At 43.1% G+C, this 9893-nt stretch overlaps 2 pseudogenes; one reads left to right on the top strand and one right to left on the bottom strand.

The window, feature by feature from the left end:
* The first annotated feature begins 2819 nt into the window (after positions 1-2819).
* On the top strand, positions 2820-2917 carry LOC114671153 (U6 spliceosomal RNA; annotated as a pseudogene).
* A 3277-nt stretch (positions 2918-6194) lies between these two features.
* Positions 6195-7217, bottom strand: LOC144332981 (histone-lysine N-methyltransferase SETMAR pseudogene; annotated as a pseudogene).
* Between the last annotated feature and the right edge of the window lie 2676 nt (positions 7218-9893).

Raw genomic sequence — 9893 nt, 5'->3', positions numbered from 1 at the left:
CAAAAAGAAGTAAAAAATATGTATTCAATTCTATGGATATGCCACATTTTGTTTATCCACTCATCAGTTGATGAACATTCAGGTTGTTTCTACTTTTTGACTTTTGAATGATATTCCTATGAACATTCCTGTGCAACTTTTGTTGTGGACATCTTTTCATTTCTCTTGGGTATCTATATAAGAGTACCATTGCTAGGTATCTTCATCTGTTTGGGCTGCTGTTAACGAAATGCCTTAGACTGGGTAATATATAAAGAACAGAAATTCATTTTCTCATAGTTCTGGAAACTGGGAAGTCCAAGGTCAAGTCACCAGCAGATTCAACGTTTGATGAGAGCTGAGAACAGTGGCTCACGCCTGTAATCCCAACACTTTGGGAGGCCGAGGCGGGAGTTTGAAACCAGCCTGGCCAACATGGTGAAACCCTATCTCTACTAAAAATACAAAAATTAGCCAGGAGTGGTGGTGCATGACTGTAATCTCAGCTACTCGGGAGGCTGAGGCAAGATAATCAGTTGAACCTGGGGAAGCAGAGGTTGCAGTGAGCTGAGATTGTGCCACTGCACTCCAGCCTGGGTGACAGAGTGAGACTCCATCACACACACACACACAAAAAAAAAGTTTGATGAGGGCTTACTCTTCTTCAAACATGACACCTCGTGCTGTGTCCTCACATGGCAGAAAAGGCAAGGGGGATCCCCCAAGCCTCTTTTACAAGGCACTGATCCCCCTCATGATGGCTCTGCCCTAATGATTTAATCACCTTCTTAAGGCTCCAGTTGTACTACGACATTGGCAATTAAGTTTCAACATATGAATTTTGAAGGAATACATTCAGACCATAGCACAGTTGATAAACCGCCAGACTGTTTTCAAAAGCAACTGCATGATATTACATTCCCACCAGCAGTGTATGAGGCTTCTAATTTCTCCATATCCTCATCAACGCTGTTTATTGTCTGTCTTTTTCATTATAACTATCCTACTGGGTATGAAGTGGTATCTCATTGTGGTTTTGATTTGCATTTATCTAGTGATTCATGCCATTAAGCATCTCTTCATGTGTTAGTGACCATTTGTATATATTCTTTTTTTTTGAGACAGAGTTTTGCTCTTTCACCCAGGCTGGAGTAAAGTGATGCGATCTTGGTTCACTGCAACCTCCGCCCTCCAGATTCAAGCAATTCTCCTGCCTCAGCCTCATGAGGAGATGGGATTACAGGCACCCGCCACCATGCCTGGCTGATTTTTGTACTTTTAGTAGAGACGGGTTTTCGCCATGTTGGCTGGGCTGGTCTTGAACTCCTGACCTCAGGTGATCTGATCCACCCGCCTTGGCCTTTCAAAGTGCTAGGATTACAGGCGTGAGCCACTGTGCCTGGCCCATTTGTATATATTCTTGGTAGAAGTGTCTAACCAAATCATTTGCCCATTTTTACATTTTACATTGGTTTGTCTTTTTTTTTTGAGACAGTATCTCATTCTGTTGCCCAGGCTGGAGTCCAGTAGTGCAATCACTGTTCATTGCAGCCTCTACCTCCCAAGGCTCAAGAGATCCTCCCACCTCAGCCTCCTGAGTAGCTGGGACAACAGGCATGTGCCACCACGCCTGGCTAATTTTTAATTATTTTGTACACAGGTGGTGGGGGGATGGGGGAGCTCTCACTATGTTTCCTAGGCTGGTCGTGAACTCTTGGGCTCAAGTGATCCTCCTACCTCATCCTCCCAAAGTGCTGGGATTAGAGACATGCACCATGGGGTCAACTCTTTTTTAAAAACTCAAATGTTAAAAATGAGCACTAGTAGCAAAGTCTCCCTCCCCAGAATGGTGCACTCCATCTTCCATGGCTCTCTGATTCTGGCAGGTTTCACTTCCTTCCCTGCCCACCTTAAAGTTGACCTCAGTGGCAAGGAGCTTGACTTCCATCTGCATTATCTCAGTACCCATAGGTTTGCATTTATATTCTGTTGATTTTTTTTTTTTTTCATATCTTCTAAAGCAATCTCTGGCCACAATTGACTGCCTGGACTATCTTTCTCCTGCCACACCAATGATTATTTTCCTTTTGTGCTCTGGTTACAAAGTGGCGTAAGTTTTCCATGGTCTGCCCTAACACTATTTTTCCTATAAGCCCTATTAATTTCAGTGCACACCATTTTGCAGGATGTGACGTTTTTCATGAATGCATACAGCATATTATTGCATAGATGCTTAAATTTACATTTTAATCAGGGATTTTGGAGATATGGGATTCATGCAAAGTGGAATCTTCAGTTACAATGGCAAGACAATGAGATAGGGAACTTTATTTGTTTATTTGAGACAGTCTGGTTCTGTCACCCAGAGTGTAGTGCAGTGGTGCCATCTTGGCTCACTGCAACCTCTGCCTCCCAGGCTCAAGCCATCCTCCCATCTCAGCATCCCGAGTAGCTGAGACTACAGACATGTGCCACCATGCCTGTCTAATTTTTGTATTTTTTTTGTAGAGATGAGGTTTTACCATGTTGCTCAGGCTGGTTTTGAACTCCTGAACTCAAGTGATTTGCCCCTGCTTGGCCTTCCAAAATGTTGGGATTACAGGTGTGAGCCATAGCGCCTGGCTGAGAAATTTATTTTATTTATTTTTCCCTCTCTAGAGGTAGAAAAATTTAGATAAACAGAAGCTTTAGGTGTCCCTTAGATTTCATTTTAAAGCTCTTCCCAGGCCAGGCATTGTGGCTCATGCCTGTAATCACAGCATCTTGGGAGGCCAAGGCAGGAGGATAGCTTCAGGCCAAGATTTTGAGACCAGCCTGGGGAACAAATAGAGATTCTGTCTGTACAATGAGCACGTATGCTAAAGTTGGAATGATTCAGCGATTAGCATGGGCCCTGCACAAGGATGACACACAAATTCATGAAGCATTCCATTAAAAAATAAATAAATAAAAGAAAAAAATAAAGTGTTCTCCTACTCCTCTTTAAGGAAGGGCTAGTTTAGTCTGAGCCTTAAAATTTTCTTTTTTTTTTCTTTTTTTAAACTTTTTTGGTATATTCACAGGAAATGATTATTATTAATAATCAAATAATTATTTTCCATTTGTTTTTTGTTTTTGTTTTTGTTTTTTTTGAGACAGATTCTTGCTCTATTGCCTAGGCTGGAGTGCAGTGGTGCGATCTCGGCTCACCACAACCTCCACCTCCCAGGTTCAAGCGATTTTCATACTTCAGTTTCCTGAATAGCTTACAGGCACACACCACCATACCTGGTTAATTTTTTGTATTTTTAGTAGAGATGGGGTTTCGCCATGTTGTCCACGCTGGTCTTGAACTCCTGAGCTCAGGCAATCTGCCCACCTCAGCCTCCCAAAGTGCTAGGATTACAGGCATGAGCCACCGCACCCGGCCAATAATCACAATAGTTAATAAGCCTCAGTTCACCATGTGTCCCAGTCCTCATATTGTTGCTGCTGCCCCATCCTCCACTGTGTGGTCACTGCAGATCCCTGAGGCCATTTAGCTCTGGTTTAGCCAGCCCCAGAGTTCCTCTCCAATCACAGTCATGTGCTTTTCACAACCTGCTTAGTAAAATGTGTCCCTTTTTATTGTCTTTTTCATTATAACTATGCTAGTGGCTATGAAGTGCTTAGTAAAATGTGTCCCTTTGGTTAGGACTTTGCAAACTCGAGTGTTCTCAGAATCCCGCAGAGGGCTTGCCCACACATAGATTCCGGGTGCCACCTGCAGAGATTCTAACATTAGGTCTGGGTAAGGCCTGAGGATTTGCATCTCTAACAAGGTCCCAGGTGATGCTGATGCTGCTGGTCCAGGGACCACATTTTGAATGTCACTGCTTTAATGACCCCGCCATCATCAGTGCCACCCATCCTCACAGACACCAGTTCCTCTTTTAACAAACCTTTTTTTTCTGTTTTTTGTTTTTTAGCCATTGCGCAGTGTTCTCAACCAGGGGCGATTTTGACCCCCCAGGGAACCATCGGTAATGTCAGGAGACATTTTTTGTTGTCACAACGGGGTGAGAGATTATGTTATGGCATCTGGCTTCTACAATGCACAAGGCAGAGAATTATCCACAGAGAATTATCTGGTCCAAATGGCAGTAGTGCTGAGGTTGAGACAGTCTCTATTAATATGCCATTATTGCTTTGTTTGCCAATAGCTTTCAGTTCTGATTGTTTCTATGGCAAGTCAATAGCATATGAAATAAAGATGGAGATAAAGGAACAGTGGCATCCCTCTCCCCCCAATGTTTTTATACTTCAATGAAAATAAAACATTTGGCTGGACATGGTGGCTCATGCCTGTAATCCCAGTGCTTGGGAGGCTGAGGTGGGAGGATTGTTTGAGGCCAGGAATTTGAGATCAGCCTGGGCAACATAGTGAGACCTCAATTTTTTTTTTTTTTTTTTGAGACAAGGTCTCACTCTGTCACCCAGACTGGAGTGCAGTGGCACAATCACAGCTCACTGAAGCCTTGACAACCTCCCAGGCTCAATTGATCCTCTGTCTCAGCCTCATGAGTAGCTGGGAATACAGGTGTGCGCCACCATGCCTGGCTAATTTTTGTATTTTTTGGGAAGACACAGGCCTCACTGTGTTGCCCAGGCTGGTCTTGAACTCCTGGTGTCAAGCAATCAACCTGCCTCAGCCTCCCAAAGTGCTGAGATTATAGGCATGAGCCTTGGCACCTGGCTGAGACCTCATCTCTATTAAAAAAAAAAAAAAAAGAAAAGAGTTAAACTTTCAAACCATCAAGTGCTTTGAAATATCATCTATGAACATGCTCATTTGTCTTCAGATTTTCAATTGCTCTGTCTCAGGTCTCAAGGCAGAATGAAGGAATTTACCAAAGCCAAGCCAAGCCCTTGGACACTGGGCCCATCTATTTCTTTGATCAGGTAATAATACTGCTTCTTCTCATCAAATTATAATTTACTTTTTAAAAATCAATTCGCTTTTGACCAGTGTTTTCCCCTATATTTTACTCAGAACATTTTGCTTTATTTTAGTTAAAACCTGAACAGAAAGATGGGAAAAGATAACCTGTGAAGAAAGTTATCCCACCCAAAATGCACCCCACTAGCCGGGTATAGGTAAAACGTTTGGAATTACTCTTTAATTGTTGGTGTTCCTTTACATCTTCAGAGGCTCGTAAGATGCTCAAGACCAATAGTTTCCTGTTCCTTCATCCCCGGAAAAACTATACAGAGGGGTTGCCATTTCAGATTTGACCATGATGTCATTCAGAGAGCTTTATTTAAGTCAGGCCAGTGGTTAATTTAAACATAATTGTTCATATTAACCAGTCATCCTGGTTTGCCAGCTATTTTGCAACAAACCCAGCGCTTCTCGTGCCTCAGGGAGTTTGCACTAATGTTCCTTCTGCTTTCTGCACAACTTTCTCCCTATTCCATTTAGCTCATTTCTTAAATATTACCATTGCAGTATGACTCTATTTTAGATTTCTTTTCTTTGTTTTTTGTTTTTTGTTTTTTTTTTGAGACAGAGTCTTTTTCTGTTGCCCCGGCTGGAGTGCAGTGGTGCAATCTTGGCTCACTGTAGCCTCCACCTCCTAGGTTTAAGGAATTCTCCTGCCTCAGCCTCCTGAGTAGCTGGGACTACAGGTGCACACCACCACGCCTGGCTAATTTTTTGTATTTTTAGTAGAGATGGGGTTTCACCGTGTTGGCCAGGCTGGTCTTGAACTCCTGACCTCAAGTGATCTGCCCACCTCAGCCTCCCAAAGTGCTGGGATTATAGGCGTGAGCCACTGCATCCGGCCTCTATTTTAGATTTCTGTCCTGCTCCATATGGCACTCCCATCTTTCTTCCTAACTTAATTTTTCTATTGCACTTATCACTTTCTAGTATTCTAAGTGATATACCTATTTATTTGTTTACCCTCTCTCCTCTTATGAGAGTATAAGTTTCACAAGGGCAGTATATATACACTTTTAATGTACTTGACCACTTCTCTATCCCCAGTCCCCAAAAACAGTGCTTGGCATATAGAATGCTCTTAATAAAGATTCTTTATTAACCACCATAGAATTGTGTCAAGCCCACAAAAATGAATGAAATAAAGAGTTCCACATTTTTTAACCCTCTAGTTACTATTAGGTTGGCGCAAAAGTAACTGCGGTTTCAGACCATGAATTTTAAATCATTATAACTAGGCTCACACACATCTTTGTTAATCAAAATAGGAACCATTACAATTTAACACATTTTTGCCAACAAGAAATAGGTTTGTTAAAACCTGTAGCGTAAAAATCCTTGCTTTGGGATTTGATGAACTCTTGGAAAGCATTTTCTGTATCCTGCTGGTTGTGAAAGCATTTTCCCTGCAAAACGTTATCGAGATGCTTGAAGAAGTCGGTTGGCTAGAGGTCAGGCGAATATGGCGGATGAGGCACAACGTCTAGCCCAATTCATTCAACTTTTGAAGCATTGGTTGTGCAACATGCGGTCGGGTGCTGTCGTGAAGAAGAATTGGGCCCTTTCAGTTGACCAATACCAGCTGCAGGTGCTGCAGTTTTCTGTGCGTCTCATGGATTTGCTGAGAATACTTCTCAGATGTAACAATTTCGCCAGGATTCAGAAAGCTGTAGTGGATCAGACCAGCAGCAGACCACCAAACAGTGACCATGATCTTTTCTCCGTGCAAATTTGGCTTTGGGAAGTGCTTTGGAGCTTCTTCGTGGTCTAACCACTGAGATGGTCATTGCCGGTTGCTGTATACAATCCACTTTTCATCACACATCACAATCCGATCTAGAAAAGGTTTGTTGTTGTTGTGTAGAATAAGAGAAGGTGATGCTTCAAAAAGAAGATTTTTAAATTTTCACTCAGCTCATGAGACACCTACTCATCAAGTTTTTCACCTTTCCAATCTGCTTCAAATGCTGAACAACCATACAATCGTAGACACTGAGTTCTTTGGCAATTTCTCGTGTACTTGCAAGAGGGCCATCTTCAGTGATTGTTCTCAGTTGGTCGTTGTCAACTTCCAACGGCTGGCCACTACACTCCTCATCTTCAAGGCTCTTTTCTCCTTTGCAAAACTTCTTGAATCCTCATGGCACTATATATTCATTAGCATTCCTGGGCTAAATACATTGTTGCTATTTCGAATTGTCTCTGCTGCTTTATGACCCATTTTGAACTTGAATACGAAAATCGCTCAGATTTGCTTTTTGCGTAACTTCATTTCCATAGTCTAAAATAAACACAAAATAAATGGCAAGTAATAAGTCATTAGCAAAAAAAGAAAAAAAAAAGAGCAAGAAATACCTATTAAAATGATGTATAACATAACCACTTTTATTTAATAATGTATTCCAATTTCAAATGGCAAATTCCAACAATGCCAAAACCGCAATTACTTTTGCACTCACTCGTACAATTTCTTTACTTGTGAAGGGAAAACTAAAATACTCAAACCTGTCTTAGAACATATATCACAAAAGTATATCAGATTAAATGGGGCTGGGCGCAGTGGCTCATGCCTGTAATCTCAGCACTTTGGGAAGCTGAGGGGGTTGGATCACGAGGTCAGGAGATCGAGACCATCCTGACTAACACGGTGAAACCCAATCTCTACTAAAAATACAAAAACTTAGCCAGGCCTGGTGGCAGGTGCTTGTAGTCTGAGCTACTCAGGAGGCTGAGGCAGGAGAATGGCATGAACCCAGGAGGTGGAGCTTGCAGTGAGCAGAGATTGTGCCACTGCACTCCAGCCTGGGTGACAGAGCCAGACTCCATCTAAAAAAAAAAAAAAAAGATTAAATGTTGTCAGTTGTATCAGTGAATTGTCCAACAGGGGCAATTTTGTCCCACAAGGGACATTTGGCAATGCCTGCAGACATTTTTGGTAGTCACAACTGCTGGTTGCTATTGTCATCATAGGCAGAGACCAGGGATGCTGCTCCACATCCTACAGTGCACAGGACAGCACCCCACACTAGAGAATTGTGTGGTCCAAAATGTCAATAGTGCCAGAGTTGACAAACCTGCTTTACACTAATCTGTATTTGGGTTTTTTGCAACCTGCCATACCTTTCCTCAAAATCACTGCAACGATGGGCATGGTGGCTTGCACCTGAATTCCCAGTGCTTCGGGAAGCTGAGGCAGGAGCATTGCTTGAGACCAGCCTGAGTAACATAGCAAGACCCCATCACTATTTTAAAAAATTAAAAATGAAAACCACTGCAATTTGCTTCTGTTTTTCTGTTTTTGTTTTTATTTTTATTTTTCGAGATGGAGTCTTCCTCATTTGCCCAGGCTGGACTGAAGTGGCACCATCTCAGCTCACTGCAACTTCTGCCCCCAGGTTCAAGTGATTCTCCTGCCTCAACCTCCTGAGTAGCTGGGATTACAGACACCCACCACCATGCTGGGATAATTTTTATATTTTTAGTAAAGACAGGTTTTCGCCATGTTGGCCAGGCTGGTCTCTAACTCCTGATCTCAGATGATCCACTGGCCTTGGCCTCCCAAAGTGCTGGGATTATAGGCAGAGCCACGCTCCTGGTCTGCTTCCATTTTTAAAAGTCCACTATCTCATTTCTTACTTTCTTTTTCTTGTTCTTTTTTTTTTTTTTTTTTTTTTTTTTTTTGAGACCGAGTCACACTCTGTCATCCAGGCTGGAGTGCAATGGCATGATCTCAGCTCATTGCAACCTCCACTTCCTGGGTTCAAGCGATTCTCCTGCCTCGGCCTCCCCAGTAGCTGGGATTACAGGCACTTGCCACCACACCAAGTGAAGTTTTGTATTTTTAGTAGAGACAGGGTATTGCCATGTTGACCAGGCTGGTCTCAAACTCCTGACCTCAAGTGATCTGCCCGACTCGGCCTCCCAAAGTGCTGGGATTACAGGCGTGAGCCGCTGTGCCCAGCCCCCAATTTCTTTTTAAACAACAATTCAGCATAACTCGATCATTTTGCGTTTACATTGCTTGGCTTATCATTGACCCTCAATCTATGGGGTCAGCTTATATGAGCAGTTAGCAGGTCTGTGTATCCTAGAACTCCAGGGGCGTGCTGGATGCCATGTTTCTCATTTGATGCCCTCCTTAGGCCTTGGGCATTGCTTCTGCCCGCTCTGCTTGGAGACACCCCATTTCTTGTACTGATTGTCCTGCCGTTGCCATTGCACTGAGAATAAAATCCACACTTCTTACCTTGACCTGCAAGCCCTTCTGAGATTTCCTCCCCTTGCCTGCCTTCTGACTTCCTTGCAGGCAGTTTTCCCTTCCACTCCCTGCTCCCCAACTGTTCTGGCCTCTCTGTTTTTATTTTTGTTTGTTTTATTGTCTTATTTTTATTTATTTATTTATTTTTTACCAACCAAGCTCATTGCTGCCTCAGATTCTTCTTCCTTCTTCCTTCCTCCTCCTCCTCCTCCTCCTTCTTCTTTTAATAATAGAGACAGGGTCTCACTATGTTGCCCAGGTTGGTTTCAAACTCCTGGGCTCAAGTGATCCTCCTGCCTCAGCCTCCCAAAGTGCTGGGATTATAGGTGTGAGCCACCATGCCCGGCCTGCTTCACGTTCTTTACATTTACTGTGCACTCCGCTTTGGATGTTTTCCACTATTTTATCGTCGGCTCCTCCTCCTCCTCATCATTTGGGTCTCAGCTCAAACGTGGCCTCCTCAGAGAGGGTGTCCCTGACTCCCAGTCCAAAGAAGCCAGACATTCATAACCCCGTCACTCTATTACAGTGACCTGTTTTATTTTCATCATTGCAGTTATCACTATATGTAATTTTTTATTTTCCTCCCTTTTCTTCTCCCTCTCTCTCCCTCCATGCTTTTCTTCCTGTTTTTCCCTAACTGGTCCATGTAGGCAGAGATCTGCCCTCTTCACTCTGTCTCTGCAGAAGCTAGAA

This window comes from Macaca mulatta, chromosome 11 (genome assembly GCF_049350105.2).
Source record: "Macaca mulatta isolate MMU2019108-1 chromosome 11, T2T-MMU8v2.0, whole genome shotgun sequence".
Lineage (NCBI taxonomy): Eukaryota > Metazoa > Chordata > Mammalia > Primates > Cercopithecidae > Macaca > Macaca mulatta.
Note: the sequence above shows the minus strand (reverse complement) of the source record. Positions and strands in the feature narration are given on the sequence as shown.